Source organism: Camelus bactrianus, chromosome 12 (assembly GCF_048773025.1).
Source record: "Camelus bactrianus isolate YW-2024 breed Bactrian camel chromosome 12, ASM4877302v1, whole genome shotgun sequence".
In the NCBI taxonomy this organism is placed as follows: domain Eukaryota; kingdom Metazoa; phylum Chordata; class Mammalia; order Artiodactyla; family Camelidae; genus Camelus; species Camelus bactrianus.
Genome location: NC_133550.1, coordinates 58,764,415 through 58,774,512, shown reverse-complemented (window position 1 = coordinate 58,774,512; position 10,098 = coordinate 58,764,415).

The window sequence follows — 10,098 nt, the reverse complement described above, 5'->3', positions numbered from 1 at the left end:
ACTCATTCTCCTGCTCCAGCTACACTGCCTTCATCAGTTTCTCTAAAGTGAGAAGCTTGGGAAGAAGATAAAAACAGGCAATAAAAGAAATAGCTAAAGAAAATATTGATGGATTTCATTACACAGCACCTTAAACACTCTCTACATAAAAATCATCAGAAGTAAGAGGATGAAAGATGATGAGTTGGAAAGAGAGGGATTGGGGACACACTAGACCAGGATTCAGATGCACTGCTACTTAAGGACTTTCCAATTAGTGAGATAAGAACAAGAATTCCAATTGGAACTTGCATCTGGAATATGCCCAGGAAATTCACCAAATAAATGCTTAAGACAGATAAACACGTGAAAGATTTTCTTTGTTAATTAGTCAAAATAAAAGTTTGAATTACAAGGTAGCATTTCTCACCTATTGCTTAGTCAGTAAGTACATTTTTTTCCTTTTTAAAAATGTTTCTATTGACTTATAATTTATACACACCAAAGTATGCAAAGTGTTCAATGTACATAGTTTTTTACATCCATGTACTCTCACCTGGATCAAGAAACAGAACATTTACAGCTGCTGAGAAGCCTCCTCAAGCCACTTTCAAGTTAGTATCCGCCTCCTAAAAAGAAACCATTATTCTCACTTGTTTCATTAGTTTAGTTTTGCCTGTGGTTGAATTTGGCGAAAACGGAATTTTACAAAATGTCCTATATCTGTTTTGTTTTGCTCCAATGTAGCAAACCCCTCAATGCATTTATTTGTTCTCCTTTTGGTGGACATTAGAGTTGTTTCAGTATGGACTTTGTATGAATAGATTTGCTAGATAGTCTGGTACATGTGATTTTGGTGGACTTATGTATTCATTTCTCCTAAATATAAACCTTGGAGTGGATTGCCTGGGTCATAGATTCGGCATATGTTCAGCTTTACTAGATGATGCCAGTTTCACTGTTTTTCAAAGTTATTACACCAAGGATTGATACTCAAGCCTTCTACAATGAAGTCTGGTGCTCTCTCACAAAACGTGAAAAGGAATGCTCCTTCCTCCTTGCCTTCCTCCCTCTCCTTGCATCCATCTTTCCTTCCTCCTTCTATCTCCCCATCTCACTCCTTCTGTTTCACTCTTGAATCTCCCCACTCAACCTGTCCCCACCGCATTCCTCCCTCTCCCCGTCCCACTCCATTTCAGACCATTTACAGCTGGAGATGCTTCTGGCTTGAGCAAGCCTGTAAAATAGACTCTGTGCTCCTGGCATCAGCAACTGCCTAATTAGAGGCACAATTTGTGGTCCAGGGAAGTCTCCACCAGCCTAATGTGCCTCGCAGAGCTGCGCTTCTGCCCATAATTACCTCCAAATTCCAGTTAACAGAAGGGCAAAAACATCTGTATCAAGAGTGATGAGAAAGCCCTCGCCCAGGGTCCTTTGGGAGGGGAATGTAAAGGAGCCAGCGTGAACACGCGTTAATCGGGCCCCCCTTTACTTCCTCTGACAGCTTTTCAGCTCCTCCTGTTGCCTGTCTCCCTTGCCCGAGGGAGAGGACTTAGTTTCTGCTTCTGGAGCCAGTGTTTATTATTTAAATAGGAGAAGGAGAAAATAAGGCATGGACCATCGATTCTTTAAGTGTAACACTGAAGGATGTTGTACAGTTAGTTGGTCCCTAATCATTAAAGGACCGAGGTCCCTAAGTGATTCCCTTTTCCCCATAGACAGAAGATGGAAGTCTTTCCTTACAGTGACAGATCTCTCATTTACAATCCAATACCACCCATTTACCTCTCGCCTCAGCATCCAGCAGGTGGCAGGCAGTGAGAATCAACGGTGAGAAAAAACAGAAGTGGTTCCTACTGGAGTATTTCTACAGCCTAGTCGTGTGTTAATCGAGTCATAGTTCAACTATTTATTTAGTGACTGTTTCACGTTGGGAAGAGATGTAGAGGGCAGGAAGGCGGCGTCTTGGACAGGGGTGAGAAGGCCACGAAAGGCATCACTGAGATCTACAGAATGAGTGGGTGATGGGGTGTTGGAGGGCCAAGGACCAAATAGCCTGGAGGGAGAGGCTTCCATGATGGTGGGAGGGAAAGGGCCGGAATTACAATCAGGCATCAGAAATGACTGAATTCCCTGGTTGTTCCCACTGGAATATCATAGGCAAGTGAAGCGAGTTTCATTTGCTGGAGCGGAAGGAAGAGAAACACCATTCAACAGCCATCATTTCTTGACAGCTTATTATGCGCCATGCAGAAAAGGTATTTTCTCATTTAATCTTTACAGTTATCTTTTGACGCTGGCCCTCCTATGATCCCCATTGTACAGAAGTGGAAACTGAGGCACAGAGCAGTTAAGTACACTTTACAAGGTTGCCCTATTAGTAATTTCTGAGCCAAGTGTACAAAGGATTCCTGTGTTTCTTTAGTAGCAAATCTACTGTTAGCCCAGGAAGATCCCACCCAAACTTAGTGAGGCAGAAAAGCTTCGCGGGGGCCCCTCTTTCCTGAGGCCAGGGTTGTTGGTCCCGACTTGGCCAGCCGACCTTCTGAGACACATTTACCCAAGGAATCCGGAGCAGCTCAGGAAAGGTGAGAGGAAGGTGCCCTGTAACGTGCTGGAGGGGCCAGCAGCACAAACTCCTGTACATTCAGCATGGTGTCACCCAGTGCAGCAAGCATGACCTTACTCCACAAACCTCAGGCTAAAAAAGATTTCAGAATAGGTTCTTTTTCTGAACCAAATGCAATCTGGCTCCTAGGGCCATTAGCGGGTAGATCATTTCTCTTTCTAAGGTCACCCGGGAACTCAGAGCGACAGAATCAGTGCAGAAAATGTTGTGGGGAGCCCTGTTTTTAATTCCCTCCAGGCCCAGTGTTCCCATCTCCCTCTACAGAGGCTCGTACCTGTCCTCTCCATGGGTGCGCCAGCCCTAAAGTCCACCCTCAGGAGAAAAAGATGTTCATTCATTGCCCACTGGGGCGAGTGAAATTCAGCCCTCCATTTGCTACACGGCAGAAGCAGACATCACTCAGCACTTCCTAATGAGCTTAGGGAGAATCAGGTTATCCTCTGTGTGTGTGTGTGAGAGAGAACAAAAATCCAAGTAGAATAAACTACTCCAAATATGAATACCAATTGTCTCAGCATATTGGGATTTTGGATAATTTTATTTCTTTCTCTATACTTTTCCCTCTTTCTAAATTTTATATGACTGACCTGTATCACTGCCATAATCAGAAAGGAAAGAATAGAAGTCCTTCCTCCCTCCCTCCTTTTTCTTCCTTCCTTCCTTCCTTCCCTTCTTTCTTTCTTTTTCTTTCTTCCTTCCTTCCTTTTCTTTTTCTTTCTTCCTTTCTTTTCTTTCTTTCCTTCTCCCCCCCCCCCGCTCGCCCACTCTCACTCTCTCTCTACCCCACCCCATGTTCACTCAGGTCTGTATAATTGCACGGTTCCTTCCCTGAATACGAGCTCCTGGGATCCCACTACACTTTATGCTGTGATTTTGTTGCCTTCTGTCCAGCTGCCATGAGCGACCGCTATTATTATCGCCAGCTTTCCACCCGCCTCCCAGTCCAGAGAGATGGGAGCTTAGAAACCCAGGTTCTCCATCTCATAGCTGCCAATTAGGTCTCAGATTGTGGTGACTGTGCTTCACGCCTGGAGTCCAGAATTGAGAGGGGATTTGTTGGTGCCACGGGGGTCTCCATTAGGCCAGGAGGAGAGAGAGGGGACAAGTGGGACAAAGGGAAAAGATGCTGCAGCGCTGATTCTGCAATTCTGTGTGTTTTGACAAGAATAATTTAGTTCTAATTACTGACAGTAATTATTTCCCAGCCCACAGTGGGAAGCTGCCGGCTTGTAGCTTTGGCAGAGTCCAAGGATCTCTTCTTGGGCAGTGCCTCTGTTGTGAAGCAGCTTGGACCCTGAGGACCTCCTGGTACAAACGGCTGAGGCTAGAGATGAAGGGGGAGCAGGGAGGAGAAAGTCCAGGAGGGAGAGCGCTGAAGGAGACCAGGCCGATGGCCAGAGCATCCCCATCAGAGCACCTGCCTGTGGAAAAAAGACTGGCCTCAGGGCCAGGAGGTGCGGAGGTTAGCACCCAGCTCTGGTGCTAACTTGCTGTGCAAGTGCGGACCTCTTTAAGTCTCAGCTTTCTCATCTGTAAAATGGTGATGACACCGCGCCAACTTCATAAGCTTGTCGTGAAGATTGAATGGAAAGTTCTAGAAGAGAGGGCCTGTGTAGGAGTTTGGCCTCCCAGCCCTCTTCCTACCGTCCTTGAGTTAACTACACCCCAACTTCCCCCACCTTCTGTTCACATGTCCCAGGGAGCTCCTCTCACCTGGCTCCAGTGGCCCCAAGCCAATCAGAGCACACAGCTCAAAGGCCCTCAGGTTCTCATATGAAGAATGTATGCGTGCACATCAAGTTACAAAAGCCTGATGGAAATTGTATACGTAGCCAAAGTGAAGTCACTCAAGAAAACTGAAATGTCCAGTTTTCTTTCCTTTTTTCTTTCAACGTAAGACTGAAACTATATTCATTCAGTGTAAGAAAACTGATTAATTCATGCCCATCAGACGGTCTCTTATGGAATGTCTTTGGTTTTCAAAAAGCATGAGTACCAATTAATTATTACTTAGCAGATGCCCTCTTTTACATATAGCCTTCTGAAACATTCGATCCCGGGGGGAATACCTACAGGGCTGCTTGCATGTTAAAGAGGATGAGATCCTAATTAATTCCCCCTGCCTCTAACAATCTGTGAACATCCTGTGGAAACTGTAAGCCTCCTGACACGTGGAGGGGAGCGTTTGAGGGTTTGGGAGTGCAGCTCAGCAAACCGGAAACCACACTGTATCACCAGGGGGAGGAATGGCTAAACAGAGGGCACTCTGCTAGGTTCTTTCCACGGGTTTTCTCACCAAGGTCTCACAGAAACCTGAGAGGTAGCACACTTTACAGATTGGGAGACTGAGGCTTGGAGAGGTGAAGTAACTTCCACAAGGTCATCCATAAGAGAGCGGTGCAGTCAAGGTTGGAAGGCAAGGCTTCAGAACTTCAACGGGGATCATGCCCAGAGCCAGTCGTGCACAGCTCCTCGAGCAGGCTCAGAAGCAGCAGCTGCAGCTACGTTCCTGATCCCTGGGTCGTTGCTCAGATGTTTTGCTGCTGGAGTCAATGGTTCTAGTGTTGGGACTTCTCAACTCCTCAAATCCTTGAGTGTGGCAGTGGAAGCAGCCCCCTAAGGTGGGTTGGTTCTGCAGCATCATTCTTGGGAGGTCTAGGAGCCCAGACTGCTGGCCACTCCCCTAACTCTTCCAAAGATTTTGAAGGATCCTAAAGCTCTGTTTAAAATATTTCCTTCTGAAAATATTTACTATAGTGTCTGTTACCTGCAGCTGACTCCTGATCAAGTTAACACTCAACCTCACTCACCATAAACATGCTTCTCTTATCCATAACAGGAGGAAAGGAGATAGCCAGTGTGTTTGAACACAAAGCAGAGCTCTTCCATGGGCCTCATTTTCACTTCTTTACCCAGTGGGTTCCATCTTCTCACCCTGGAATAGCTCTGACTGGAGTGAGTTCAGGGCTGTTGATTCCACTTCTTCCTTTTCCCACTTTGCTGCAGAACTGCTCGCAGAACACACTTAAGGAACAGTGATGCATCTTCTTTCTGAGATGCCCTCTAATTGTAAATCAGCATTTAGGAAGCCCTTGCACGTTTACAAAGGATTTAGCAAAAATATTTCTCTATCTGTTCCTTCCTCTGATACAGCACACCAGGTTCTGGAATAGAGCCTCAGGACTCACCTGAGGGAGGCTAAAAGTCTGTGCAACCAGAGTATGAATGAGCACATTCTGGGAATCCAAAGGCCCTTCCAGCACACCCTCCATCTTTCCCCTGCTGGAAGGCAGCATGGTTCTCTGGAGCCCCCAGGCCTAGCATAAGCATTTCATATTTATACCAGTTTTCCATAAGATTATGCAACTGTGAACAGGTATTTAATCATCTGGTCTTACTGTTGCTTTGACTATAAAATTAGGATTACAATCGTACCTACTCCACAAAGACATGGTAAGAATTAGAGGAAACACTGTGTATACTTCCCTTAGAACTGGTCCAAACAAAACTAAGTTCTGTATAAGCATTCATAATTCTTATTGTTTGTTTAATTTACAAGGTGAACATTATTTCCCCACGTTACCTTTGAGGAATCTGAAGCTCAGAAAAGTGAAGTCACTTTCCTAAACTTTCTGCTGCCACTTCCTGTCTGTCAAACAGAACGTTGCCCTCCTGCCCAGTACAACACAAATGTTCCCTTCTCTGTGAAGCTCTTTCTCATACATGCACACTCAGGCGTGAACACACATACACAAACACACACACACACACACACACACACACATGCCCTCTCCAGGTTAGAGATACTTCGTTTACTCTATTTTGTTCTTCTCGTAAGACTTAACACATTGTAGTATATAGTATATACATTGGAGTTTATAGTTAACAAGGGCACGGTTATCCCCTTTTATAAATTGCAAGACTCTACAAGACAGAGACCCTATGTTCTAGCATTTGAATTTGACCCAGTGACTGGCATCACACTTTCCACATAATATATAATGATCTCAATATTTGTATATGGACTCTCAGTTTATATCAAGCTTTCATTTGGTCCCATCACTCAGCTCTCACTATTCTCCATGTGGATTGGGTGTTGATCTCTACATCTTACAAAAAAAAAAAATGCTGGAGATAGGATGCCACATAATTCATAAGAGCGGGGATTTGAACCTAAGTCTGACCTCAAAGCTCGTGGTTTTTCTGATGCACGACTGTCACTTCCGTAAGAAGCTTTGGTGCGGAAAGGGATGGGATGGAGTGGGATGGAGTGGAGTAGAGTGCAGTGGGGGAGGATGGGCTGGAGATGAAGCACAGCGACGAGAGGTGAGGCGAGGACAGCTTTGCAGGTAGACGAGTGTGCATTATCACAGTCAGACAGTAGCAGAGAACAGGACAACTGGACCACATTTCCACAATAAAACTACTTGTTCCCTGTTTTTCTTCAAGGCTGTTGTGAGAGTGAAACGAGATAAAAAAAGTGCTGAGGGGAAAGCAGTGCTCCCTGGAAACATAAAGGAGAGTTAACGCTATCCCAGCGACGACAGGAGGGGACAGGCTTCTGGGAGCTCTCCCATGCAGTAAGTCCTGGCCTGGAGATGCTGACATCAGAACTATTGAGGGCAAGCAGCCACTCTCGCTCCTCTTACAAATGCAGGGTCCACTTCTCTTTCTCTCCATGGAGTTGAGATGTGTCAGAACAAAAGCTGAGGACTAGACCCACCAGGCTCAGGTCAGCTCAAAGGAACCGGGTCCCTGAGATCAGCCTGGGTCCCATTTCTAGCAGGTCAACAAATGGCAGGAGTCCTGATGGGGATGACGTGGGGAATCTGAGGGGGGCCCATGCAGAAATCAGGACCCATAGCTTTTGGTCAGCATCTGGCACCTAGAGCTAAGGCAGCAAGGACCCACTCCACCAGAATAGGTCACCGGAATGTCCCACTAGCAGGTGTATAAATGACAGAATTGACCAGGCTGCTCTTCCAGGAGGAAGTCAAGAGTTTCCATCTTCAAGAGTTTCCATCTTCAGGGTCCTGTGCCTGTCCCTATCCCCACCAAAACATAAAGCTATCCGTGCCAACTCAATTCAAAGCAAGTCATGTCCCTGCTTTAATAACTGATGGGATGTGTATATGTTATGGGATGGAATCTTAGATTCACATCCTGAGCTACATACCCCTTGCATTTTCAGACATTTCCAGACTCTGAGGATTGATTTAAATGAGAGTCCAAGGAGCATATGAGAGGGCCAATGATTAGCTACAGGGTGTGATCCAGGACCAAGGCCAGCCACTGATTTATTCTTTTTATTTTTCATTTATCAAACGTGACAAATAAAAGATTCTCCCTGGCTTTCAGGAGACTGCACAAGACAGACATGTAAATAAATTATTATGTTCTTTGAGCAAAGTGCCATGCCACAGGCAAGCATGTTACTGTGAGGGCACAGAGGAGAGCATTTTAATCAGACTCCGGGGAGTGAGGGAAGGCTTCCAGGAAGCAAGGAGGCTTAGCTCAAACATTGTAGGATAAGAGTGAGTCCACAGGATTACTAAGAGGAAGAAGAAAGTCTGGGAAAATACTTACTACACAACTTGCATTTCCTGAGACTCCGTTAAGTGCCAGGTACTCTGCTAGTGATGGGGATGTGTGATGAATGAAATAAACGTGGTCCCTGGCTTCATGGAAATTGCGCCTAAGTACCTAACCAAAATACCGTATAAACTCTGGGTTGGCATGCCTGATAGTAAAAGGAATTTGAGAGAGACTTACTGGTAGCAAGGAATGGATGCAAGTCAAAGAAACAATGGAATCAAGGCTCCTAGGGATACAGTCAATGACTTTTAGTTTGGGAATTTGAACCAAAGTCCTAGGGAACAGAATGGTGCGATGGGGTGACAGATTGATGCTATAAGACTGAGTCTGAGGAAATAGCTCTATCTCTGTGTCTTTTGATTTAGAAACCAAAGCTTTATAACCCAGGGAGAGAAGGCAATACAGGTGGAACAGAAGGTGAATCCCAAGTATTCACTTGATGATTTTTGGAACAGAAGAAATTTGTTTGGCTGTTAAGGAGGTGGAGTATTATCTCCCCTCAGTCACCTTGAAGCAGAGAGACGATGACCTTTCAGCTAAAGGGTGACTTCGTGGTCTGGGTCAAGGGAGCAAGAGCTAGCAGGTGCTGGGGATGGAAGGAAATGGTGGGTGCAGCCATTGGTGACCCCTAGGAGGCACCTCATGGGCTCCTGCAGTAAGGGATTTAGATGGATGGGGTCCTAAGGGCTCCACGGTAGGGACTGAGCCGGGTAAGAATTTTGATGTGGCCCCAGAGAAGTCATGATACCCTAACTCAAAGGCCACCACCTCCTGTTCATCGAGATGCCCCTTCTTTGAGATCAGAACACCAGATCTCAGGCCAAGATCCCTTGAAAGACAGAATGGCCAAGAAGTTAAAGTGAGCCCAACTGACCAGTTTCTACACTGGTACCTGCATCTCCCTTCCAAAATGCAGTAAAAGGAATAGAAGCAAAACCAGGGACGTGTGTTGTGGACGGCAGGGAACTCTGTCACAGCCTTTGAGAGCTACATGGATTAAAAGCAAATGCCCCTCCCATGTTAAGCAGCCCTCTCCCCTCTGAGCTTCCACACTCTCCCTCCCACTCCTTCTGTTTCAAAACCTCTTACCTCTCCTTACTACCTGTGAACTTTCTTTACCTTACCTAACCTCACCGCCAACTGCCCACGTGGTGGTCAGCTAGGCTAACTGCCCCCCCCCCCCAATCCAGAACTACTCATTGTCCTCTGAAAGTCCTTTTCCAGCGGGTCTCAGGTCTGGATTCCCTGGGCAGAAGCCAGGATGTGAAAGGAGAGAGCAGGGAGAGGTGGTTTGATGCCTCACGCTCCTGTGTCAGCTTATTATATAGGACTTCCTGGAGGCAGTGTTTACCTGGGTAGGAGAACAATGGACAAAGAACCCAAAGACAGGATGAGTGGGAGAAAGTGCATCAAGGGTGCAGCATTCAGCCCCATTTTACAAGTGAGGAGAAACTGGGGCCCAGAGAGGCTATGTGACTCAGCGAACGTCACACAGTGCCCAACTGGCTGAACTAAGCTATGAATCCAAGTCAAATGTGAATTCCAGTTTTGAGTCAGAAATTACATTATGTCCACAATAATCATTCATTCCAGTTAACATTTGTTGAATGTTTACCATGTGCCATGCCCCTGCTCTAAGTATATTTCACATGAAATAAATCACCTGAGCCTCACAGCAAACCATGAAAATGTTAGCATTCTCCAAAGAGCCCCCAGATTTTTCAACTTTGACTTTCTGAAACTCCCTTGCTGTAGTTAGGCTTGAGATCAAAGCGGCCCCAGCTGTAAGGAATAGAGAATGAGAAGATACTGAAGATACCCTCAGAACATGGTGGGTCCAGGAAATGTGCTTAACTTCGAATGGGGACATCTTGGAACAAACAAGCTTGGAGGTC